At 44.1% G+C, this 27,994-nt stretch overlaps 1 protein-coding gene across 2 annotated transcripts in view; it reads right to left on the bottom strand.

Moving 5' to 3' along the window:
* The window catches only part of C4H1orf21 (chromosome 4 C1orf21 homolog), a 206,447-nt gene extending 194,754 nt beyond the window's left edge, over window positions 1–11,693 (bottom strand). For both annotated transcript variants that reach the window (XM_084851363.1, XM_084851362.1), the window contains exon 1: window positions 11,300–11,693. The gene's annotated coding sequence lies outside the window, so the exon portion shown is untranslated. The remainder of the gene's footprint in view (window positions 1–11,299) is intronic.
* Window positions 11,694–27,994: the final 16,301 nt, after the last annotated feature.

Raw genomic sequence — 27,994 nt, 5'->3', positions numbered from 1 at the left:
TGAACAGGGATTATAGTGACACCTTGAACAGCAGCCCATCATGCTATGCCAAGATTTCATGTATCACCTCAGCTATTTGATTAAGGGATTAGTTTATTTAAATAATGTAGCTACACCAACTACGATGTAATGTTTTCTGACCTATAAATAAAAAAGCTAGTCATCTGCAATTGGAGGAACCATTATATATACAGCCAAAGAATCATAATGAAACAACATACACACACACACTTAATGTGAATTAATCATTCAACAACAGTCACCAGCACTGGTCTTTCCACTGCCTTTAACTTTTTACAAATTAAGGACATTTAATACAATAAGCCATACCCTTCAGCAGGTTGCAAACCTTGCTCATTTTTGCAGAGCAAACCCACAGCATCCCTAGATCAGAAGTTAACTCGATGACTGATGGACAGGTTTAGCCACATCCTTTTCAACCCTTTCCACTCCACCCTTCCATTTTTGTTTAGAGCTCTCCCTGTTGCAGCGACAACTTAGGGCACAATCCTATGCATGTTTGGGCAGAAAAAAGTCCTACAACTCCCATGCTGGCTGGGAAATGCTGGGAGTTGTAGGACTTCTTTCTGTCTAAACATGCATAGGATTGCGCTGGTAGTAATATAAACCAATACAGCAGGGCTTACATAAAATGAAGGTGTAGGGCAGACCTCCCCAACCTGGTGCCCTCCAGATGGATTAGACTACAACTACCATCATCTCCAGCCAGCATGGCCAATGGGAAAAGTCAGGCTCTCCTAATCCTACAGAACTATCTCATTTCAATTACCACCTGAATAATCTGTCATTTTTTCCTGTTTCAACCATGGTAGGTTTTATAATCCCATATCTGTTCACTCCTAAATAACTTTACCTTATTAAGAAGCGATCTTTATCATGCCTCTTGGCCTCAGCTACATCTACAGCTCAACTTTGCCAACATTTTAAGACAGAGATGGCCAAATTTTGTACTACCAATTCGTCAGGCCCTATGGTTAAATTGGTGCCACCTAGAAGAAGGCCTTCAGAAACATGGGAGTACAAGAGCCAAGCATTACACACAAAACCCAAAGAGAGGTTTTTATCATTAAATTGTGGAACATCTCAAACTTTTGCAAACAGGTTTAATTTTCTTTACAAGTGAAACTGTAGGCAAAAATATTAACACATAAATTTGGCAGGGGCAGGTAAGCCTCCTGACAAGGTAAAGGGAAATTTTCAAAGATCCGGACACATCTGGATATTATGGTGATATTAGCCCATAAGCAGCTGATGAATTTAGGACAGTGAGTCTGCCATTTACTAGGTTACCAAAAGTTGGGATTTTAGAATCCCAGGGCTCCCCAGGACATAGTAAGAGAACCACTGCTCTATAGAAGTCCATTTAGAGACTGAAAATAATGTATTTTACTGCTGCTACAGAATGCTCATGGGGTTTTTTGTTGTTGTTTAAAGGTAGATATTTCTGACCACGTAAGTCACAGGCCAGACACCCTGGTGCCCTCCAGATGTTTAGGCCTAAAATTCCCACAATCCCTGACCATTGACCGTGCAGGGAAGGCAACCAAAAACATCTGGAGGGTGCCAGGTTGCCTACCCCGATGTAAGATTTTGCAGGTCTAAGGCGGCAAACACTCCTTCCATCAATAGGAAACAAATACATACATTGACATCAGAGGCAGCAGCGCCATACTCTTCCCCTGAACAGACAGTTGCACACCAGACTACTTTGTTTAGAGGACCTTTTCCTAATATATTTTCTGCAAAGTGAATTTTATTAAAATATGATTAAGAAGTGTGAGGCTGTAGAAGAAAAAACTTTTTTCTCCCATAGCATCAGTTTGTCTGAGGGGCTGCTTGTTTGGCCCTGCGGCACTTTTTCAACACAAATGAGACACCTTCCATCTTGAAAATACAGCAAAAATGTCAAGAGACAGAATGAAGAAATCTATTCATCTTTGAGTGCTGAAAAAATACTTTAGACTGTGACCAGGAAATGGAATTCCCCCTCCCTTTTCAAACTGATCTTAGTTAACACCAACCACCATTTGGTAGTAAATATATAAAGATGAAATTACTATCAAATGTTACATTTACAAGATCTTCTTGCGATGCAAATTGATGCACACAGATGGAAAAGAAGAGACAGAAGTACCCCAGCTGCAGCTTTGTAAGGAGGGTATTTGTGCATTTCTACCTTCTTGAGCTTATCAATGGACACTTAGTGTAAATATATGGATGGAACATCTATAACTTCAGACATTCATTATGCCTCAGCTACAGGGCTGTGCACTAGATGGCACATCACATGGGGATTCCTCCTGCCCCTGCGTCTGAATGGAAATACACATGGGCATCTTATTTCTCACTAAGGGCGCAATCCTATTGGGATAGGTGGCCACCTCCAAACTCAGAGGCAGCTGGCTATCCAATGTAGGGCAGGCAGAGCACGGAGGGGATCCTCTCCTCTGCATTCTGGACACCCTGCATTTGCGGCTAGACAGCAGATTTTGGCTGTCCAGATGGGGAATTCGGAGCGTGGGGGGGAGGCCAGATGGCGCATAGGAAGCACTGTAATGATGCTTCCGCGGTCTCCTCCCTGCCCCCAGGAATGCCCCCTTTTTGCCTGCTCCACACTGCATTTATGAGCACAGAGACAAGGAAGAACAGTGCTGCCTACAAGACAGCAGGAGAGAGGAGAGAGGTTTCTGAAACCAAGCTCAGAGTCCTGGCTCCAAACTTGGTTCCCAGAAACTGAAAATTCCTATGGCTGTCTAGACACTGTCTAGTGGCCATAGGTTTGCTCTCCCATTACCATACAGATTTTAAGGTTCCAAATCACAGAAGATTCCTTCAAGGATGGGTTATCTACCTGTGACTAAAGCTAATACAGCTACCGCATGTTGCACTCTAATTCTACCCATCCAAACAAGTTGACGTGAAAGAGTCTGCTGGAGCAGTGGAAAAGGTTTATTGGTAGTACATCCAAGACACTGAACAACCCATGTTTGTTCCCCTTATGCAGGAGTGGGCATCCTGTGGCCCTCCAGTTGTTTTGGCCTACATCTCCCATCAGCCCTAGCCAGCATAGCCAATGGTGACAGATGATGGGAGTTGTAGACCAAAGCATCTGGAGGGCCGCAAGTTGCCCACCCCTGCCTTAAGGATCAGATTTCCCTCAGACTGGCTTGTCCAGTTTTACTTCCCCTCTTCCACTTTTTCAGGTGCAATGCTCAAGCAGGGCAACCATCAATCTTCTCTTGTACTCTGGGTGCTTTTGATGAGGCTTTTTATCGCGTAATCGCCTGGCCTCATGCATGGGATTTTACAGGGGTTCCAAAAAATACCATCTTACACTTGCATTCCTCCCATGTTTTCCTACTGCTTCTTCCGGCCTTTTTCTTACCGCAAAAAATCCATGAAGGAGGAAAAGGTAGAATAGCTGCCCAATGTCTTTTGATTGGTAGTGCTGGGAGCCATCCATCTAGAAGCATCCTTAGAGTAATTTCAACCATACAATGGCACCCAGCCAAACAGGTTTCCCCTATAGCTACTGTAAATGGATGTGCCAGCACAGCCGAATACCATATTCTCCCAGTTCCAGAACGTACTCCAATACTTCAGAGACCCGTGTCTGGGAACCCTGGTCCCCAAACAGCCACAGAGTGGCAGGTGAAGGTTGCAATTTGCAATGGGTGGGCAGGAGGGAGAGAAGGGAGGTGCCTAAACCTTCCCTCACCTGGTACACTGCCCCTTGCAACCACCCCCAGGAGCCAGTTTTCCTCACCACATGGCCAACACACATCCAAAACCTGGCTGTGGGGAAAGCCACTGGGGAAATAGAGGCCAGCAGTGAGAAAGCAACAGGTGGGAGACAGGTTAAGCATCTTCCCTCCCTCCTGTCCACCCCTTCGCTGCTGCTGATCACAGTCTCCCTCCACTGCTTAGCAGCTGTCCAGTAGCAACCCAGGTTCCCAGATCAGATCTGCTGCGAAACCTCTTAAGTCAGCCCTGAGCCAGAAGAGAGATCATCCACTTCTGATACCAAAAGCATTATCTAATACATGAACTTTTCTTACTTCCGAACTTGGGGAGTTTCCAATGTGTACTTTTGTAGAACAGTTTCAGAAAGCAGATGTGTTTGTTTTTCGTTTACTTGAGGAACCTCTTTCAAAGGATACAATGAATAAGTACACCACACCAAGAAACTCTACTTAAACCTCATCTGTACAATGGCAACAACTAAACATCCCCAAAGCACTGAAGAAGGAAAACTTTCTCTAAGGAACAGCAGGAAATAAGCTGGAAATGAAATTGGTCCCCCAAACATAGGGAGACAATCGCAGTCACCCCACACCCCTTCCTGAGCAATCTTGTTTCCTCTTATATGGAAATTATGATTTTGAGTTTCCTTGAAGTTATTCTGCTCTCAACAGGCCTACCCGGATCACACAGAAAGTATTAGGGTCAACAGCTCCCAAGAATTAAATGATTTGTATAAACTGCACGCTAAGATCCGATGGTACAATATAATTCATTTTGCTACAGGGCACGGTTTAAAAGCAGAGGCAGCGTCAAATTTGTAGTACAGGGTTACAAGTCAGGGTCCATTATTGCTTGCACAACAGTGCCTGGCAAAGGTAACACGCATCAAGTTATAAGGGGGCATTTGCTGATGAAAATGGAAACTTAGTGAAATCTATAACTGTTCTGGCAAAAGGATCTGAACCTTAATCAGCAGTACAAATTTTGGGGATTGCGCAGTAACTCTAATAAGGAAATTTTCTCAACAACGGATTTCCTGGTGCTTAATATAAAGCTTCTTAATGCAGGGCCTAAATCTTCTTCCCATCCCCAAGGTGTTGCACTAGCCATTTAAAAAGAATGTCTTGTGTTGTGTTTTAGCAGAAATGAAAATTGCAGAAGTCACCCAGGCTGAAATATATACGTGAATTCCAAATTGTTTTGGTTACAAGAAGAAAAAGAGGGAGAACAGCTAAATTTCTTCTTGCATATCTCCAATTAATTAAAAAATGCATGCAATACCCATATATCTGCATATATCTTGGGTACTCAACTTCAATGTACATTTTAGTCCATCCCCTCTCCATCTCTGGCTTGCACAATACTCCAAATATATAAACACAGGAGTTGAAAAGTTTGCTCCTGATCGTTAAGTGAAGTATCATAAGCCATTCAAATAAATCCAGCATGGGTTTACGACAAGGCACATCCCTGTGGCCCAGAGACCAGCCACTTAAGATTTCAGCAAGGGAAAGCAGCAAGATATATCAATAGTTCAGCTCAGTTTTATTTACTTGCATTAACCAAAGTTCAGTGCAAATATCTTCTGTAGAGTAGCCATTTGGATGTCTTCTGCACCCAAGGAATGTGTCACTAAAGAGTCACTAAAATACATACCATTACAACAGGCAGTTTCCACACAAGGAACAGCAGTATCTGTTAGCACCTTATCTCCGAGTTTCTCAGTGGCTTTAACGAATAACGTTGCCCCGTAAGTTCTTAAAACATCTATGTTGGCAAGAATGTAAACAGGTTTTTTTAGCCTTTATAAATTCCAGTTATTTGCTAATGAGATTTTGTGAAACTCTGACTCTTGGATCTTTGTACAGTGCACAATAAAGAAGATAGCGCAGCAAATTTTCATTAGTGCCATATTCATGAAAACACTGTGTGTGGAATATGTATCTCCACTGAAGAGAATAATACTCAACATTGTTTAAAGCCCCGTTCTTAAATAGGTTTCAATATTAAAATGTGAAAAAACAGTATCTTTTGAGAACATCCGGTATTATTTTCTTTATTTTTACACCTCAGCAATAACAACAACAGTGTTATCAGAACAAGTCAAACTTTTTTTAGTTACACTAAAGGATTTCTGCCTTCGCCATGCATACTAGGCAATATCACAATAGCCATTCAGTGCACAGAACCTAAAAGCTGGATAGAGATGGTTGCTCCTCAGGCATAATCGAAAATGTAGGCGGAGCAACTACTCCCATCCTTGCCTTCTGAAAGGGCACCCTTGCTCTGACCCAGCTGTGACTCTACCCACAGTGTCACATGGCACAGCCATGCCTTGGAACATAGGTAAGCTTTCTGCAAGCTCCCATCCACTTTTAACACCAACCTCCAACTACACTGAACAACGCAACTGCATCACAAAGGACCGTTGGCATAGCAACAGACAAGCCCACCATGGTGTTATTTTTACCAGAAGCCTCAAATCCCATGCATACAAACTCCATTTTCTTGTCACAGTAGCAAGGACTTTCTTGAGCCCTGCACGTCTTACTTGCTCTAGCACTGGTACCACAATCCTGAACTCTAGCATGCGTCACTGCAACACGAGCGTTTTATGACAGGTCATTACAGCGCAAGTCCCATCCTAATGCAGTTGCTGCTGCAGCAACAGCAAGTCCTAGAATTGAATGGTAAAACATTTAAGTATTACCCCCATCACACACCAAAAACTGCTATAACAACACTGCTTAGGTCAGAAACATATACTACATGGCATTTACTGAATGGTTAAAGAATTCTTGCACATCTCAATTACCCTTACAACAGCCCTGTGAAGTAGGCCAGTTATTAAATCACAGTGGATGCGTTGGCACATCACAAATAAGCAAGAATTCTTTAGGAGGAGCCAAGGGGGAGCGAACAATGGAGAAGCGTGCACAGGCAAGCTGGCTCATTCACAATAAGCAAACATTCTTGAGAATTCTGGCTTATTGTGACATGCAGATACAACCCTTTGTTGAAAGGCCTCGCTTTAGAGGCCTATGTTACAATGTATTTTGCATCTTCCCAAGAGACACGCCAAAAAAAAAGGAAGGTGCAGCTGTTAAGAGGGAGAGAAACGGGGGCCTAAGAAAGGAGAAAGCCTGATGAAGGTCTCAGAGTGAATGGACCGATAGAAGACACACACACGTAGCCAGGAACTGCAGAGGTGTGGACAGCGATGTAAGGTGGAATTTTTTCCACAGAACATTTTCCAATGCTTTATTTTTTTATGGAAAATTTTCCATTTTGTAAGTTCATTAGTGACAATGGATATATGTTAATTGCAAATACAATATTAGGCAAGCTTGGCAATTTCAAAGTTGTAATTAATATTTTTCAGGTGACTATCCTTAGAAAGTGTGCAAGAGAAAACATATATGTCTTTGAAATACATGTATTTCTCAGTGTGAAATAAAACTAATAGGTAGTGACAGAGAAACCAACCACTTCAGTGGAAGGGAGTTGAACTCTGTTGAAATAGGTAAGTGGCTGCCAGCATAGCGTACACAGTTCTTTGAGTTGCTAAAACTTAAGTGTGTCAACATTTTCAACACCTTTGTTTTCCTTAAATTTAAACCTGTAAGCCTTACACTGTAAAGGAAGTACATGCTATTGTCTTTACAGTTTAGCAAGTATTCCAATAAAAATGTCTACATAATATAACATTAAAATCACATTAAGTGTGCTTTAATCTTTTCCCTCAAATATTTCAGGTACATGTAGTGTACTGGAACAAAAAAATTAACAGGGGGCACTTTGTTTTTAGTTTTGTTTACTAAATACAAGTAAAATAATAATGTGAAATTAGATCACTCTCTTGGGCATCAGAAAATGTTCCTATGCAAACTGAAAATTTTCCAGTGCAAATTAACCTCATGTGCATTGGAAAATGTTCCAGTTCAAAATCTTCTGAAAACCCCACATCACTAGATGTGGAAGGCTGACGTTCACTTTTAGATTGTGAAATAATTGGCCAAAGATTCTGGCTGCAGTCTCCACACAACAACTAGCCTTCTTTATTCATACATGATGCTCAGTTTTCAGCAAGCCCATTCTTTTCAGCAACAGAAAAAGAGCTCTGCAGAACAAAAGCAAAGTTTGAACGCATCTGCCCCAGTACCGATGTTGCAGAGGACTGTATGTTGCAAGATGGCACAGCACACAGATGCCATCTAACAACAGCAAACCCCAGAGTCTGTTGCAAGACATAAAGTGAAGAAGAATGGCTTTCAGCCACCCAACGTTATTGCACAATAAAACACACACCCTGCTGTGCTTTGCTGCCACTATAACATGGGCTATTAAGCCAGGAACATAATATGGATTTTCAAAATAAATAATGGCATGCAGAAAAACAGAAGTCATAATCTTTGTGTCACGTCACCCAACAGCCTATTATTCAAACACTTGGCAACATACCTGTAAATTACAACTTTTAACAATGCCAATGCTTAAATCTTCCTCCCTGCCAGCGCCACAGTGCAAGTGCAATTTCTGACAACTCACCCATGTCTTTAACCTTTGCAGAAAACTAATCACAGTAATGGACACACCTCCCAAGGCACACACCATCAAAATGCAGAGTCCAAGAAAGAAAATATTTGACTTATTTATATGTCAACTTTATGTTGGTCTTAAAACTGTGATGCCATTAAATATTTTAAAAAATTAAAAACACCACCACATGCAGTCCCTGACATAAGGGATTAAAGGGAGACAGCAAGAATTACGTGCAACTATAGTGATGTATGAGGGTGGGTCTGAATTACCTCCTCCCACCACACTGCCTAATGTATTGTGTGTGTTTCTACATAAATACTTCAATTAATGGTTAGATCTTCCTCGGTATACAGCAAGAAGCATATAGCCACTTACTTGCAGCATCCTATTACTAAAGTCCGTGGTGTTGTTTTTCTCACATGGAAATATTACAATTATTACATTCCCTTGAGGGCTGCAAGAAACTTTGATATTGCCTTCAAAATCAGGCTTATAAGAAACTACTTATCTGGTTGCCTGTGGTTAGTTAGATTCACTCCTCGGCAACCGGGCAAAGTAGCTTTACAAAATTTTGAGGTGGGTGGGTGCCTTGCATTTTAGGTCACAAATTATTAAAACAGGTACACCTGGGCTAGTCAAATGTTTTTGGACTAGCAACTTTCAGGGCAGTCTTGCAAATACACCCACAAAAGAATAATACTGGTGCCTAGACATTTGAAATAGTCTTTCCAACTCTGATCTAGAAGGCAAATCTTCTATCCAGTTCATTCATTCCTTCAGTCCTCATATGCTTAGCCTCAACGAAAGAATATCAATCGGATAGGGAACAATGCCCATTTTCAAATGATAAATCATACACACACAATCACAATATTTCTAGGCTGCCTTTAAGAGCAAAAGTTCTCCCTAGGAGGCTTACACAACAAAATCTCATACAATAAAACCCTATTAACAATGATAAAACAACCAAAATTAATAAAATCAACAAGGATTCCAGAAAGAATAGGAGGAGTCCACTTCACCAAGGTTAGGGCATAATGTTTTTAATTATAGGGAAGTAGATTTAGGTACAATGGGGGGGGCTCACTAACTGTTAAGAGCTGCTCATTACTGAAACAAGCTATCTAAGCGAGCTTGTAGAATCTCCTCCCCCTGGAGTTTTTTGCTTTTTAAATGGACAAATATGTGTTGGGAATTATTGAAGTATAAGATTCCAGCCTCAGGAGCTGGGGTTGGACCAGATGATTCATCAGTTCCTTTCCAACTCTGTGGGCTGGTCCACACCTGCATGTATGCCACTTGACTTCTCAGTATTTGATGAAACCCCAACTGAACGTGTGACCTGATTCCACCAAAAAGGACTGCACTCGAGGTCATGTCAGTAAATATGGAAGTTCTGACTGCAACGTCTGATCTGTTAATGACTCGTTTATATGCACGTCTCTGAGTAATGAACATGTATACATGATCCAGCCCTACCATTCTATGAATATTCTTGCCTAGCATACAGAAGGGGTGTGAAGTGGCTTTCAAGCCCCTGAACAGGAGAGCTCACAGAAGCTTGAACATCTGAAGGGAACCCTGGCCAAGGGGCCATGGAAGAGGAAGGAGGAGGAGAGGAAGGACCTGCAATATAATTGATCTTTTTTAAAAGCACTGGGAGAGACAAACAAGCCAGCTCTTCCTCCAATGTCACAGACAGGAGTGACAACCCCCACCCACCCCTCTTCCTAGCCTATGATAACCCACAATGAATGACTGATGCTCCTTAAAGGAACAAAATGTCCATACCTGTCATGTGGGAGACAGAGGGGAGATGCTTACATTACTACTCCTGACAACACTGAATGCAATCTGTAAACGACCAGGAAGACCTCCTCTGGCCTCCTTGGCAGGGAGAGTAAAAAGGCATCACTGCAAAGTGTGTATGCATCCAACGTCACGTCAGGGTAAGCACAGTCTGACATCTACAGTTAAGTCAGTGATGGTGTAAATGCTGGCTGTCTTACAGTCTCTGCATGTTGAAATGCATTTTCTGTTAAGTAAGGGGGGGAGGGAAGCGGGGGGAGATTCGAGATCATCACAGAAGTTCTTTTCTCTGGCCAGTTATTCCCAACGGGAAGCCTCTAGACAATTATCTGCGTTGTTTAACTTTCAGAACCAGAAAAAAACAAGGGTGTGTTAATTTCTAACTCCTCTTCTGGTTACCCCCTTACACTACTGCTAGCAGCTACATGACTGGAATATATTCCAGTTAATTTAGCCTCGTGATATAAGCATCAAAGAATGAGACGTATCCCTGTCTGGGGAAGCAAAATTTGTCAAAACCCAAAACACAGAAATCCATTCTATTTCTCTACCCTCTGAAATAATCAGAGAACAGACAGAAGCGCTTTGTAAGCTGCAAAATAATAATAATAATAATAATAATAATAATAAATCCTTCCCTGATCAGGCAAGCCAGCCTGCCTGCGCTTACCTCGTAAGAGGCATTAATGATACCATATGGAGGCGGAACAGCACCAAAATGCTAAATAAAAAGGTCAGCAATGCATGGGCGAAGGGGGGGGGGAGATGGAGCCAAATCCCAGAGGCCCTAATCACCTGCAAACATGCATAAACAAACACACACGCACCAAGGAGCAGGAAAGATGATCCGCCCTGGAAACTTGGCTAGGGGGGAAGCTCGGATGGGTTTGCACGGCTCCTCTCGCAGCCTATGCAAACGGCAAAGCTACAAAAGCAAAGTCCAGGCCTCCTTAGGGCTGGAGGAAGCAGCAGCACCCCCCCTTTCCCTCTCCAGCATCAGCTACTACTGCAGCAGCGGATCCTGATTCTTTCCCCCCACCTCAGTCTTAGCAGGCCTTCACTGCATATGTAGATGGTGTGTGTGTGTGTGTATATAGATAGATATATACACACACACACACATACGCACGCACGCACAAGGGGGGGACGGGGACGCTGGAGGATTCCTAGGCTGCCCACTTACCTCGGGAGCCCCGCCGCCGACCGGCCTGGCCCCGCTGGCTGGGTCGCGCGCTCTCACTCCGGGCTTGCAAGAGGCGCCTGCTGCGCTCCAGCACCCGCTTGGCGGTGCCGCTCGCCTGGAGAAGCGCGCAGATGAGATCCGGCAGGGAAGGGAGGCAGGACGGCGGGCGGATCGTATGGATCTGCCCGAGCTGGCTGGCGGGCAGGCGGCAGGAGCCCGGGCGGGCGCTGGGCGGCCTCTCCGGGGAGTAAGAGGCGGGATGGAAGCGAGGAAGGGGCGGGACGCGCTGCGTTGGCGGCTCTGGAGAAGAGAAGAAAGGGCGACTCGGCCGGGGGAAAATAAAGGGGAGAAGACGTGGGAGCAGCCGGGCTCGCAGCAGCCCGCTCCCCGCTACGCATGTCCTAGTGACAATCGGAGCCTTCCGGGGCGAAACTCCTCCCTCCAGAGAAGAGACGCCCCTCGTCTCCTGGCTCGGGGAGCCTTGACATAAAGCCGCCGCACGGGCTTGCCCGCCTGCCTCCGCGGAGGAGCCCGCAGCGGAACCAGGCAACTCGCCGGAGCGACGGAGGCGTCAGGAAGAAGTGGTAGAGTCCGCAGGTGACAGGCTGGACTGTGCCACTTCAGGCTGCAGCTGGGGGCGGGGGGGGGGGTGTCATGTTTTTTGAATGCTCTTCTGTCTTAAAAGATACATGAAAAAAGGGAGCTGAGAACATCACAAGAGCCGTGCTAGATCAGCCCAAAGGTCCATCTGGTCCAGTATTCTGTTCGCACAGTGGCCAGCCAGCTGCCCACGGGAAACCCGCGAGCAGGACCTGAGTGCCACAGCACCCTCCCGCCCAAGGTCTCCAGCAACTGCTCTACATGGGCTGGATCTTTCTTCCTCCCCTGCTAGTTCACTCCACGCAGGAAATTTGTTTTGCTGCGGGGGAGCATTCCGAAAGGCAGTGTCTCCCCCTGGAGTCTAGAGTGGTACAGTCCAGAATCCTTCCCCCCTCTTGGGACCCATTTCGAGGCAGGGTTTACACATGCAGGAAAATGAGGTGTTGGAATACTGGTAGTGTGGACACTGTACCACTTAAGTCTACAAGTGGGAGATGCCCTTTAAAAAAAAAAGAAAAAAGCTCTCCCCTATAGCAACCTAGGAGAGGGGAGAGCATGGGGAGCATTCAGAATAATATCCTCCCTTGCAGTATGAAGAGGGGCAGTCCATTGTACCAGCGAAAGCCAATGTGGTGCGAGTGTTGGACTGGGACTCTGGAGATCAGGGTTCTCGTCCCCACTTGGCCATGAAGCTCACTGGGTGACTTTGGACCAGTTGCTAACTCTCAGCCTAACCTACCTCACAAGGTTGTTGTGAGGATAAAATGGAGAGGAGGACCATGTAAACAATCTTGAGTTCTTTGCAAGAGGAAAAAAGACTGGATATAAATGTGATGATGATGCCACCTTAAGAATCTTCAACCGGATTCTATTATATGTGCAGACCAGGCCTGGCATTTCCCAAGTGGCATAGGGCCACAACAGCACACCTCCTTCCTATGCTACTGGAGTAACGTCCAGATCCCCAAGGGGAAAGCCCACAACACTGCTCCTTCCCATGCCGGTGTCGCCCCAGTTTCAAGAGAAATTACACTGGTCTAGGACAGAGTTGCTTCCCTCCCACGTGGTTGGGAACTACTGATATTATTACTCCAGAAGCGTGGGAAGGAGCCTTGCTGTAATGGCTCCTACATTCGTGGGAAACGTCAATTGGCTGTGTGGAGAGACCAGCTCCTTTTGGCTTGTCCTCTCCCTATAAGAACTCTTAAGTCTTGTGGCAGTTTGAAGGCTAACACATTTATTATGGCATAAGCTTTTGTGGACTGGAGTCTACTTCATCAAATCCCTAAAGTGTTATGCAGAGTTACAAGCATATGTACGAATGGTTGGGAGGGGAGGATTGTAAACAATGAGGCCAGAAGTAAATGAAATGCGGGAAGTTCAGTCGTTGATTATTACCTTATTAACAACAGCCATTAACAAAGCAGTTGCTGAATAATAACAGAAGTGCCCATGCATTAATGAGCTGATTAACACATATAGTGTAATTAAAAAACAACAACTTTGTCCCTATCCAAGGCTGGCCTGTTTCTCCTATGTGGCAAATGATGGCATATATCACATTGGGAGATGAGCAGGTGTATGAGCCCCTGATGTTGTGGCTGGCATTATTAGGTCATGTAATATTGCCAAGGTAGACATGGGACAGCATTAGCATCTGGACCTGCCACAGGGTCTGTTTCCTGTGTTTGTGTCTCTGTTACGTGATCTGTTGTTGCTGGTGAGTAGCTATGTTAGGCTGGGTTGCTGTCTGTAAACAAGTACAGGCCTACCACCCTAGGTCTGTGAGGGGGAAGTGTCATTGTCCAAATGGTATTCTGTTGTTTCCTCTTCTGGGTCTGTCCTGTAGTAGATTATTCCTGGGTGCCACTTTGGACCTGTTGATCTGTTTTTACCCCCCACTTCATTGTAGTCTGAGAAATGCCTGATTTAAATCCTTCAGTTGTGAGTACGCCCAATTAATGTGAACAGATATGGTTACACAGTAGGCCTTGGTTTTAGACAATGGATTTTGTGGTGTGCTCTGGGTGGAAGATGGAAGCATGTAAGTATGTGGTCAGTAGGTTTTGATATAAGGTGGTACTTTTTTTTTCCTCCCCCCTTCTCTCTTTTTCCTTTTGTGTTACATCTTTTAGATCGTAAGCCTCAGAGCAGGGACTATATTGTTATTGATTTGTAAGATGCTCGGGGAACCTTTTCAGCTGGAGAGCAGATTAAAAATGTTACAAATAAATAAATGTCCAGCTTTTGTACAAGCTATTCTTCTTTCTATCGTTTTGCAAACTACTCTTCTGCTTCAGAGCTTTTATTCTCTCAACCCTTGACAGAAGCAGGGAGATTTTGGAAAATGCATTACCCTTAGTTCCAGTTTATGCAATTAACAGAGTCAAGTGGTAAAGTTTTGCCTGGACTGAGTTACATGAGGCTACCGAAGGATGGGGGGTGCATGTCTAAATTATCTCTGACATACTAATTTTCGATGTGCGGGGGGGGGGGGTATTTTGTTGCTAGGAGGCTTTAAACATGCATTGCCCCCTCTGCACCATAGAATGGTACACTCCAGGAAAAGCTTTACCCACTAGTCAACGGAGCCTCAGATTCAGATGGGGCTTCCAGCATACTATGAATACATTGCATAATATATGCAATTTAGAATATTATAACTAGATACAACAAACATATAATTGATTTACAATAGCATCCACTAAACACTTCAGAGATGGGAAAGGATCCAAGTTGGGCACTAAAATGATCAGCAGCACGTTAATATCAATAACACTAATCATTCTCTAAAGGAGAATGCTCTAGTTTTATTCTATTAAATGCAAAATAAAAGCTTGCCTTTTTTAAAGCAAGCAACAAAATGAATGATACAGCTTCTTCAACTATAGACATAAAAAAGATAACAGTGACCCTGCCAAGCTCCCGTGGATCTTTATGGAAAGATACTTTTTGGATCATGAAATAGTCACTCCAACGAACTCTCTGGAGCTCACTACAATACCAATTGATGAATTACTTGTTTGATTATTCTTCTGTTATTGTTTTATACACTTAATGTTGTTGATTGTGTATTTTATTGATGAAATGTAATAAAAATATTTTTAAATTGATTTCATATGTCAATATATATAACTCATAGCACCACAGTGAATGTATGCAATATACATTCTAAAAACCTTTTCTAAGACTTACAAATCCTTCTCCAGATGAATCAGTCTGACAAGCCAAACAGGAAATAACCTCAGGGCATGGTTTACATGCTTACCTGACCACAAACCTCGTAGTGTGCAGTCCTATGCATGTTTATTGAGATGTAGTAAGCTGCAGATCAGTAACAGCCTACCAAACTATGTTGAAGGTTATGCTGTTGACATACAAAGCCCCAAACTACTTGAGACCAGGATACCTAGCAGATAGTCTTCCTCTATATATACTCAGCTGATCTTCAGAGGCCGCCTTGCTGATCGTTCCACAACCAACAGAATGCCGCCACATGACATTTCAGAAGCTGGACTTCTCTGTAGCGGCACCCACCTTCAGGAATACCCTCCCCATGTGGTGGTATAAAATGTGGTTTGTTTTAAACACCTCCTGAAGACATACTCATTTACACAGGCTTTCCCTGGCTTGTAAGTGACCGTCACGATGCTGCTCCATTTTATCATTTTCTTTATTCTTTCTTTCCTCCTTTAGTGTTGTTATTGTAGCTGTAAGTGTTTATTAAGTGCATGTAAACAGTGATTTTAAATATTTTTAATATGTAACCTCCTTACAGATTTTATTATGTTAAGTGGTATATAAGTATTATTAAGAAATAATGAATAAGTCAGACCCACAGTGATCAATGGAATTTACTCTTGAAGTGTGCGGCCTTAGTGTGGCGGAGGAGCAAGTCTATTCATGCTCAACTCACCAAACAATAAGGGGAGGAACTCAGGAAGGGCCAGGCCCCCCAACTTACCTAGTTATTTTAAAGGGTAGTCCCAGTTTACCTAGTTATAATCTTGAGTCTCAGTATTTAACCTTTTACTTGTTTTGAATTAACAGTAAACAATAGAAATATTTAGAAAACCTACTTTAGAAAACTTAATTAAAAACTTAATATTTAGAAAACTTAATTTCATGTCCCCCATCTATAAAGTGAGTAGTTTTTTCCTCTCCTGTCTTCTAAAGACAGGCTAGAAAAACATGGCCATTTTTAGAAACACTTAATTCCTTGATCATATGCAGCATATATGACTGGATGTATCTAGTCTCTCGGATGAGATCATGTGCTTGAGTTATTGCTCTGTGCACATTTCTAGTTCTTGTTTTGTGCTTGTGGCACATTGTCCTAGTCCAGAGTATGGTTGACTGAAAGCAGTGGCCTCATCTCATCGATGGGGCTTCACTTCTGGATTCCACCTCTGCCACACACGTCATATAATCTCCAGAGAGGCCTGGACGTGAAGAGGCATGTTTCTTCACAGTCAAAAAAAAGGGGCAATGAAAAGAATACAACAACGGTATACAACGAGGTTCCCATGGGCACCAGTGCACCTTCGGACACGATCCTTGGTGCTGTATCCCTCCCATTTGGGTTTTTTTTTTTTTGAATTAACACATTGGGCCAGTTCACACAATCATGGTGGCTTGTTAAAGTCATGGCGCATGCCGGATGCCATTTGCCTAATCACCCACTTGGGTGTGGCTTGTTGTGTCACCCAAACCCGGGCACCATGGCTCCTTGGAGGGGGAAACAACCCTCAAATAACCCAACTGCAGCCCATGAGATTGCTCTGAAATAGGTTTCTGGTGCTGAAAACTGTGGGTTCACAGTTGTTGTTTAGTATGTTGGTTAGATATCCAACCTCTGCCTTGTACTCAGTCTTTCGGGCAGGTCCTCTGCCATGCCTCCCATGGCAACCATTTTGTGGTGGGGCCCAGAACAGTTTCTCACATAGCCAAGCCACAGCCCAAAAAGATTGCCTTCCCCTGGACTACATGAATCAGGGCCCTAAAAGTATTGGCCCCAGTGTGAAGTGCCCACTTCACATTTTGTGCTATGGGTATGGTGGAAGTGGAATACTTATGCCCATCTCCCCATCATAGGAAGAGGCAAATCTGCCAGATAATCATGTGAGCCTGCTTCCAGTAAGAGGGAGCACAAGATGTCTCACCTCACTATCTACAGTACTCCCAAACTACAACGCTTCCTGTGGAATCCCTCCCTCCTCTTTAGCCAGCTTTACAAATTAACTTTTATAAGTGGTGCCATAGGTCTGCCCCCTACCAAGACATCAGAAAGCAGGCTACCCGCACTGGTTCCTAGCTCTATTCCTCTGTGCGTATGCACACACAGAGCTAGCTCCACTGAAGCCAACGCTAACTCCTGGCCAGATTAAAAGTAAAGGTAAAGGTGTCCCCAACCAGCCGTGTCCGACTCTAGGGTGCGGTGCTCATCCCCGTTTCTAAGCCGAAGAGCCAGCGCTGTCCAAAGACGCTTCCTTGGTCATGTGGCCGGCATGACTGAACACCGAGGTGCACGGAACGCTGTTACCTTTCCCGCCAAGGCGGTACCTATTTATCTACTTGCAATTTCTTGCTTTCGAACTGCTAGGTTGGCAGAAGCTGGGACTGAAGACAAGAGCTCACTCCGTCACGCAGCACTCGGGTCTCGAACTGCTGACCTGCCGACCTTCCAGTCTGCAGTTCAGCATCTTAACCCAGGTGTCAATCCCTGGCACATTTACCTAGCAGTAAGACCCACTGAATTTAGTGGAGCTTCTGAGTAAAACAACATGCTTAGTATCTGGGCCAGCATCAGAAGTCGGAATCAAGCAGCTGCCAAGGGCCTGGGGCCCTCAGGGGCCTACAACACCAACTCCTGCCCTGCCCCATAGACATCCTGCAGTGAACCTTTGAGGAGGCATCAGGACTCAGTGGGGAAGCCCTCCCCTCCAGGATACTGTCAGGCTGCTGCTGATGTTATCCATGGGCACCATGCAGCCACACTTCAATCTGAGCACCAGTGTGGGACACAGAAGGAGTTGACTGGCAAGGAGGGGGTGTGGCCATGGCAGCTCAGGTAGCTTAAAAGTGCTGCCAACCAGCTGGCAGGCAGGCAGATGAGGTAAAAAAAAGGGGGGGGGAAGAGGAAAAGACAGGAAAAAGAGACAAGGGTTGCAGAAGGGAAGGTGGATGGAGGAAAGGGAGGTGCCACCCATCACTGGTGGCTCATAAGTAATGGAACAAACCAACATCATTTCAAACTTAAGGATCGCCTTTAATACCTGGATGAAAATCCTTTGCAGTCAATGACTGCCTGAAGTCTGGAACCCATGGACATGACTAAATGCTGAGTTTCCTCCCTCAAGATGCTTTGCCAGGCCTTTACTGCAGCTGCCTTCAGCTGCTGCTTGTTTGTGGGTCTTTCTGCCTTCAGTCTTGTCTTCAGGAAGTGAAAAGCATGCTCTGTTGGGTGGAGATCAGGTGACTGACTTGGCCACTGAAGAACATCCCACTTCTTTGCCTTGAGAAACTCTTGGGTATCTTTTGCTGTATGTTTTGGGTCATCATCCATCTACAATATGAAGCAGTGTCCTATCTGTTTGGCAGCATTTGGCTGAATCTGAGCAGAAAGTATATCCCTATACACTTCAGAATTCATCCTGCTGCTTTGATCAGCAGTCAGGTCATCAATAAACACCAGTGACCCGATTCCATTGGCAGCCATACATGCCCATGCCATCACACTGCCTCCACCATGTTTGACAGATGATGTGGTATGCTTTGGATCATGAGCTGTTCCTTTCCTTCTCCATACTTTTCTCTTCCCATCATTCTGGTACAAGGTAATCTTGGTTTCATCAGTCCAAAGAATCTTATTCCAGAACTGGGCAGGCTTTTTTAGGTGTTTGCTGGCAAAGGCTAATCTGGCCTGTCCTTGACCATTACCAGTGGTTTGCACCTTGTTATGAAACCTCTGTATTTACATTCATAAAGCCATCTCTTGACTGTAGATATTGACAATGACATGCTTACATCCTCAAGAGCATTCTTGACCTGGCTAGATGTTGTGAAAGGGTTCCTCTTCACTATGGGCAGCATTCTGCGGTCATCTACTTTAGTTGTCTTCCATGGTCTTCCAGGCCTTTTGCTGTTGCTGAGCTTGCCAGTTAATTCCTTCTTTTTCAGGATGTTCCAAACTGTTGTGTTGGCCACTCCCAATGTTTTTGCTATCTCTCTGATGGGTTTATTTTGTTTCCTCAACCTAATGATGGCCTCCTTCACTTGCATGGACACCTCTTTGGGCCTCACGTTGGGAGTTCCAGTGAACAGCTACCAAATGCAAATGTAACACTCAGAACCACCTCTAGGCCTTTTATTTGCTTGATTGGTCATGGGGTACCCAGGAAACAGGCCACACCTGGCCATGCAGCTGCTTGTCAGCCATTCGTTCCATTACTTATGAGCCACCAACTATAGGGGTGTGTGTATGCCACTGGCTGTCCTTCCTGAATGGTTAGTGCCCCACTTTTGGCAAACCCCTTGAATTACAGCTGAAAGTCCTGACTTCTCTCCCATCTGGGTGTGTTTCCTCTCAACTTCAATGTGGTGGTGTACAGAGGCCAACTGCCAAAACAGTTATCCTTGTTCCAATATTTCTGGCCCTGACTGTATATAAGAGGCTCCTTTGCCTACTGCATCCGATATACTCAAATCTGTGCAGTGCAGTCTTATGCATGTTGATTCAGAAGTAAAGCTCACTGTGTTTAAAGTGGGGCTTAGTCCCTACTATGTATGTTTAGGATTGCAGCCCCAGTGACTGAATCAGGCACAGCTTGAAGAATAAAAATACAGTCAACACATATCAGGGGATCAATTCAGTAGCTCAATTCAGATTCACACTTTGGCCTACACTTTGATTCAGGATCTGGACTAGCAAAGCTTTTTTCAAGTCCTTTTGTAATGGATTGCCTCTCCAATACATCTACAATGGTGGGCTTCTCATGGCCCTTCAGATGGTTTGGCCTACAACTCCCATAATCCCTCACCATTGGCTGTGCTATCTAGAGCTCATGGGAGTTGTAGGCCAAAACATCTGGAGGGCCACAAGTTGCCCACCCCAGATTTAAACCTAACCACATAATGGGGCTTACTTCCGTGTAAGCTTGTTTAGGATTGCAGGTGTACAGCTGGCTAAGGCTGATGGGAGTTGTGACCATCCACATGTTTTGGCCTATATGTTGCCCATCCCTGAATGCCGTATCACTACAAATCCCATTTTAAACTTATAACATGTTTTCATTTAAAGGGGGAAGGTCCAATAGAGGAAAGGCTGTGGTTAGAGGAGAAAGGGGCCATGCCAAATGGGTCCCACTCATACTCAATTGCCAAAAGCCTCATGAAAACCTGGAGCTGGTCCTATGAGGGATTTAGCTGTACCATCAGGGATAGGCATGGTTGGGCACCTGCCAGGGGCCCACAGCCCAGCAGAGGCCCACTGACAAGAGCCCCCTGCAATTGCTTCTCCTCTTCACCATTGGTACCTGCTTGTTCACCTGCCTCTTGCTCTGGCCCAGACAATGCCAGTAGAGAGGAGGAGGAGCAGTAGATGCCACAGCCTGCTTGCTCTCTGGCCCTCTGCCTGTCAAGCAAGCAAGCGGTAGTAGGGATGGTGCGGGCACCTGATTCCATCTGGGAATCTGGCGGAACCACCCCTGCCCACACCCCTGAGCCCTGCTCGCTGATCCCCTGCCACCGCTCTCTCCCTGACCATGCTCGGTGAGTGGCCTGCACTTACCCCAGCAGCCTTGTCGAGCTCTGCAATCGCCATTTTTTGAAAAATAAAACGGCGATCACAAAAATGCACTTAATTCCATATGCACAAAAATGTGTGAATTTGCAAATGTACATATTTGTGCATGCGAAAATGCACATTTTGCAAATGCACCTATTTGCATATGACCGAAAGTGCACGTTTTGTTAAAATGTGCACTTTCGCACATACGCAGATAGGCGCATTGGGAAAATCTGCATTTCACGCATATGCAAACATGTGCATTTTTGCGATCGCCATTTTATTTTCCAAAAAATAGCGACCACAGAGATCAACAAGGCCACTAGGGTGAGTGCAGGCTGCTTGCCAAGCACGGGAGGGGCTCGAGCGTGGTCTGGGGACTGACAAGCGGGGGCAGGGGCTGGCTGGATGCCCAGAGAACCTGGACAGGGGTGGGTTTGCACATCCCTAAGTGGCAGCAATGATGAGAAAGAGGATAAGGAGCAATAGCAGCTGGTGACAATGGCGGTCAGAAGGTAGACTCACTTAGGGAGGGGGCCTATTGAGGGTGTCTTGTCCAAGGGCCCTCCAAAACCTGGAGCCACCCCTGTGTACCATGCATCTTTGTTGAGAAAATGTTGCAAGTAGATTTCTACAACATCCTGTTGAGCTAAGCAAGATACTTCATCTCTCTTTTGTTTCAACAGAGTTTCTGCAGACTGACTCAAAGGGCTGGTAACACTGCATGACTTAATCTGATGCAGCCCAAAGTGGGTCTTGTCATTGTGGCACTTGGTGACTGCAACTCATTCGGATGCCCTCACATCCACAGATAACTGGAGTTGTGGAGGTGTTAAAACAATTGATTAGTTGCAGGACCTCAGGCTATGCAATTCACCAGAAAGAATTCAGCTGCAACAGAGGGCCTTTCACCCACTCAGAGTCTGACGGGAACATGAACATTTCCTTCTGGAGTCCCAGTGAAACTAATCAACTTGGAATGTTGCGCTTCTGAATGCAGTTGTGCAACAATGGGGTTTTCTGGCCATTGGTGAGCATGAAAAAAAGGCACCTAAACACTAGGCTCCAGGAAAAGCAATGAAAGAAGAAAAAGAAAAGAAAAAACACACTGAAATGGTGAAGTTAATACAGTTGCATGACACAACAATGCACAGAATACTGTTGGTTATAAGTAACACAATGTCTAAATGACTGAGCCATGATCCAGAAAATCCCTGGTTCAAACATCATCTCACTCATAGACGCACTAGGTGGTCTTAAGACAGACTGCTCTCTGCCTGTTGCAGCCCCTACATCAAGGGTGCAGAACCATTTTCACTCCAAGGCCAAATTCCATCTTGGAGCAGCTTTCAGGGGCCACATTCCAGTGGTGGGTGGGGCCAAAAGAAAAGGAGTGTTGGTCTAAAAATTCCCCCAAATACCAGCAGCTTTTAGTTTAAAGCTCCTACTGCCAGTAACTCAGCCTTAGGAGAGGCATTTCAACCTTTTTAGAATGGGGAAAACGGCATAAACCTAAGAAACCACCAAGCAATTAGCAGTTGGAGGAAAGGGGTATGGCCAGGGAAAAGGGGTGTGGCCAGCTGGGGAAGCACAGAGGACCAGATCAGGACCCGAAGCGGGCTGGATTTAGCCCTTGGGCCTGAGATTCTGCACCTGTGTCCTACATCCACAATATGGTGGTCATTATACCGACTTACCTTACAGGGTTGTTGCAAAGGTTACAGAGATAATGGATGCAAAGCACTTCGGACATGCTAAATGGCACTTTGTAAATGCTAAGCATGACAGGATACTTGCCATGTGTTGTGGCTATCTTTTAGGAGAATGGGACGGTGCTGTTTTGTTGCATTCATTGGGCACAGCCCAGTTAAGCACTTTATAGTGCAATCCTATACATGCTTATCTGGAAGTAAGTCCCACTAGCTTCCATGGGGAGGGTCCATAGCTCAGTGGTGAGTATATGTTTTGCAGCCACGTGACTCCATGTTTAATCTCTGGTATCTCCTGGTCACCTATGATCTCTTAGGCAGCAAGGTTGGGAAAACTTCTGCCTGAAACCTTGGAGAGCAGCTTCATTCATTCACATGGAATTACTCTTTAGTAAGGGTGCTAAGAATTGCAGCTTCATTCCCATTGATTTCAGTGGAAAACCTTGCTAAGCACTTTTAAATCACCCCCCCACACACACACACACACACACTTTGGCTGGATCATGCCCACAGGTTTGGTCCTCCACTGCCGGGATTTTATCTGATTGTATTGTATATTGTCTTTTGGGTTTTAGATTGTGATTTTATGGTTATAATTCATTGTGGTTGAAAACTATGCCTAGAACATTTCTGGAGAAACAGCCTGTCACTGGAGGAAAACAAACAAATGCAGTGGTGATCTCATCTTGTGTAAACAGGTGTAATGAGCCACATGCTAATAGTTTTCAGAAGTCTAGTTGCACATTACAGTGATTATAATGAATCAACCCACATCATCATGGTCATTTATTACAATTTTAAAAATCTTACCCTTCTCCCAAGCAGCTCAGGTTGGCTCATGAGGTTCTTCTCCCAGTATTTTATCCTCACAACAGCCGTGTGAGGTAGATTAGGCTGAGAGAGAATGACTGGTCCAAGGTCATTCTCTCTCATGAGCTTCATGGATGAGTGGGGATTTGACCCTAGATCTCTGTGGTCTTAGACTGGAACTCTAACCACTACACCACACTGGCTCCTTTCACAATAAAGCTATGAATCATGAATCCACAATCCTAGTGCCACAGTGATGCTACATACAGGTTGGCATAAACATCCATGTTGATTTTGCAGCCATCAGGTTATTATCATGCATGTGTAAGCATGCATGTATGCATGTAGCATGACTGCAGAACAAGACAGTAATGATTTTGATGCATTAATGGGTTATAATAGATGTAACTAACACTGTTATTACCTCTCAACACCTCAAATGCAAAGTCTTTCAGTAGAGTAAGTGCACAGTTTACTGATAATCAAGTATAGAGAAATCAGACAATGTACAAGTTCATATACCAGCACAAGGTCTTCATCCCATTATCGGGACAGCCTTTGCAGGCAAACATACCATAACATGTGTCCAAGTGCTGTTTGATCAATAGCTGTGATTATAAAACATGCAACAGACCTTGACTTCTTCATTTCACATGCAGCAGCAGTGTGAGAATCTGGTTGTCAGATGAATTATTTTTACAAATTATGGGTTGAATCCAGATTTAAGCTGGATCAACTGCACTGATAGAAGTGGACTTCCCCACCCCCTCCTTCCCATGGCAGCCCCTCCAGCCCCCTTAAAATTATACACAGAGAGTCAGGAGACACCTTCCACAAGCAGAGCCTTTCATCTCATGGAAGGTGCATGTGATCCTCTCGCAGGCATATCCTGGATTCAACCCTGTGATTTTAAAATTGCCCCATATTTTGTAAAAACTGACACCCAATAAGAGTTTTGAGAAGGCATGAAGATGTCTTCCTCATCAGACAAACAATGCCTAGTAGCTAACTTAAGTCCCATTCATTTCAGTGAGACTACTCTACGTAGGACTAATATTGGATACTACCCAGTGCTTCCAGACAATGCTTTTATTATGCAATCAGCCTGCCTCATGCACAGAATGTTACAGGGGGTCCAGATGACGTGGTGTTCACTTTGTAACTCTCCTGTGTCTCCCCAATACTACTACTGTATTTTTCCTTAGCAAAAACAAATCTGTTAAGAAACCTCTGAATAGCCACACAGTGACTTTTGACTGGTCCTGCTAGGAGCCCTCCATCTGGAAGCACCCAGAAACACTATAGATACCATATAAATCGAGACACCATGAATCAGCCTGCCTCAACCAGGGACCCTTCAGATGTATTGGTCTACAACTACCATCATCCCCAGCAAGCAAGGCCAATAGTCATGCTGGCTGGGAGTGATGGCAGTTGTAGTCCAACACATCTAGAGGGCACCAGGTTAGAGAACACTGCCACAAATGTTTGATTCCTAGAGCAAAAGTTCTGGAACTTACTCCCAGATAAGCAAATGCTAGGACCTGGTTTAATCCTAAGCGAGAAAGACAAGATCTTGTCAAAAAGGAATCCGGAGGCAAGTCACTAAGGAAGAGAGATCATCATGTAGTTACATTTCACATTTTGAGCTTTTCTACACGAGGCATTTGTTGTGCGCTTGTCATTCCCTGCTCACAGTTGTTTATGGGCTCCTTAGCTGATGTCATGACCCTCTATTTTTGCTTCTGTTTGTAAACAGCACTTTGTTTGAGTTTTTTTTAGAGCCGGGAAAATTGGGTATTATTTCTGATGGTGAAAGGAAGCACAATTCCCTCTTGTGTAGTTGCGCTATTCTACTATATCACAGTGCCACCTAAGGTTACGTAGCAGAAAAGCAGTAAAGGAAACACTCCTCATGTAGTGCTCAGATCTCAATTCTGTAATGAAACCAGAGGAAATGCAGCAGATTAACAGCCTCGTGTAGAAGGGCTATCATCACCATCATCACAACAACACTACTGTAATATAATTTAACTTCAGAAAGGCAAGATTAACACAACAACATAAGTTATGAAATAATAATTAGAAATGAATTAACACAACTTAAAATCACCTCCAAAATAGATATAAACTGTGTTCTTTAAATTATTATTCATTTTAATTCTCCGTAACAGTGCCCTGTAATTGGAGGGGGGCTTTCTAATGTCTAATGTGGTGAAGTATGCTACCTATCTCACCCTAAGGACTGAAAAGTTGCAAAGATAACAACACCTTTTTAAAAAATGCCCCAGAAATTATCCTCAGAACTAAAGGTCAAGGACATGTAATTGAAAAATCTATTGTGACATTTGTAGGGTATCAATAACCATGTAGTTAAGTTAGATCTAGTCTATATTATAGACTTTGACTAGGTCCTTCACCAAATTTTATTTACAAAGCTAGACGTGCTGGTTTTAAAAGAAAGGTGTAAAATCACAAGTGATTTGGAAAGGGGGAACACGGAACTGAGGCCACATATTAACTGCATTATTTATTTGTGTTTCCAATTTATATCTCATCCTATCAATTTCAAAGCCCTGCAGGCAGCTCACAGTTTAAAAATCAACATAAAATAGATTTAAAAAATCAAGTCAAATTTGTAATAAAAATAGCTAAAATTATGTACAACCACAGAAGAGGATATAAACAACAACAACAAGGAATGACTCTACCAACACCCAAAGGCATAATGGAACAAAACATTTTAAAATATTTTTAAATATGTAGCTACCATCGTGTAGCTACCATGTAACCATGTACCATGTAACATCCATCATCCCTACATGGGCACTCTTTGGAAACGAAGATGGCAGGTGCGCCCGCAGCCTCAGCAGCAAGGACTTCACTTTGCAGTGCACCTACTCAACAAAATGTTTAAAAAGAGAAAAAAAAAGGTTGTCGAGTGGCAACATGCGTCAGCCCTAGTATGCAGCTGCCCATGTTAATGCTTGCATTTGTTTCCTGCGACTGCCATCTTCTCTGGCTGTCTCCTCTGGCTGTGGATTGAGCTTGCACCCCAAAGTCCAGCCTGAGCAGAGCCACAGTTATATCCAAGAAACAGAATTGGTTCCCAGTGGATGATGGGTCATGGGAGAGACAGGGGAATGTAGCATTCTTGTAGCTTCCTGCAATGTGTGGTGCCTGTGGTGAAACCTCAAAATCTGGCCACTGTCAGAGATGGGATAATTTGTTTGTTTGTTTGTTATACTTCCTCCAAGGAGCCCAAGCCAGCATACATGATCCTCCTCTCCATTTTATCCTCACAACAACTCTATGAGGTAGGTCACGTTAGGTCAGTGACTGGCCCAAAGTCACCCAGTGAGCTTCAGGGCTGAATGGGGACTTGAGCCTGGATCTCCCGAGTTCAGGTCCAACACTCTTGACCACTACACCACACTGACTCTCAAGAACAGGGATAAAATGCTTCCAATATTTCACAGATAAAAATAGGGACATATATATTTATAACACATTGGGCTTTTCTACACGAGGCTGTTAATCCATCGCATCTACTTTCGGTTTCGTCACAAAATTGAGATCTGAGCACTACACGAGAAGCATTTCCTTTCCTGCTTTTCTACTATGTAACCTCTAGGTTGTGCTGTGCTGTAGTGGAATACACAACTACAGAAGTGGAGATAATGTTTTCTTTCACTGTCAGAAATAATATCCCATTTTCCCTGCTCAAAAAAAAAAAAAATCACTGAAAGTGCTGTTTACAAACAGAAGTGAAACTGGAGGGTCATGACATCATCTAAAGAACCCACAAACAACTGTGAGTGGGGAATAACAAGCACACAATCAATACCTCATGTAGAAAAGCTCTTACTCTCACACAAAGATCGCTTCCACCACAGCTCTTGGGTGAAGGATCTTCTGTACCTCCTCTTGTATGTTGCATTCATTGATTCTCCAAGAGCCTGTCTTAAGCTGGCTTCTAAAGTATAGGGATGTTAGTCAACTGTTGTAATTTAAGTGCCAGTTAAAGACCTATTATTTGTGCAGGCTTTAGAGGTATAGGCAAGTGCTCCATTTGTTTTTTTATTGATGGTATTGATGGTTTTATTGTATTTTATTATACATTTATGATTTTAGAGTCATTATGTTAATGTTGTTTATGTGTGGTGTATGGTGTTTTATATAGGCTGTTAGCCACCCTGGTCTCTTTGCAAGGCATGGTGGGATATAAATCTAATTAATTGGTTAATTAATAAACTTATCTCAACAGTTCTTTATAATGCACACACACGCAGAACTAGAATGCTTAATCCTACAATGGATCAGGTTGTATTTGCTATAAAGTAGTTGCAAGGCAGACATACTCAACAACATTTACTGCCTGGATAGGTGTTATGAGGCTGTGGGAAAGATGGAAGGGAAGGGTTGCACCCATGCATTTTCATCTTCCATGTGTGGGCATTAGCATGCAGGGCGGGCGTCAAGAGTAGGCGTGGTTGGGCAGCAGCTGAGGGTGCACACCCCAGCAGGAGTCCACTGACAAGAGCCTCCTTGCATTCCTCATCATCTTTGCAGCTTTGCAGCCTGCTCGTTCACCTGCCTCTCACTCTGGCCCAGACAACAGTGGTGGTGAAAAGGAGGAGCAGTACAGCCTGCTTGCCACAGCCTGCTTGCTCACTGGCTCTCTACCTGTTAAGCAAGCTAGTAGTAGCAATGATGGGAAAGAGGAGGAGGAACAAGAGCAGCTGGTGACAATGGTGGTGAGAAGGTAGGCCCACTGCAGGAGGGGTGTCA

The sequence above is a fragment of the Heloderma suspectum genome, chromosome 4 (assembly GCF_057233095.1).
Source record: "Heloderma suspectum isolate Gila_16-S chromosome 4, 16-S_ref, whole genome shotgun sequence".
NCBI lineage: Eukaryota > Metazoa > Chordata > Lepidosauria > Squamata > Helodermatidae > Heloderma > Heloderma suspectum.
The sequence above is the reverse complement of the archived record's forward strand: the minus strand, read 5'-3'. Positions and strand labels throughout refer to the sequence as shown.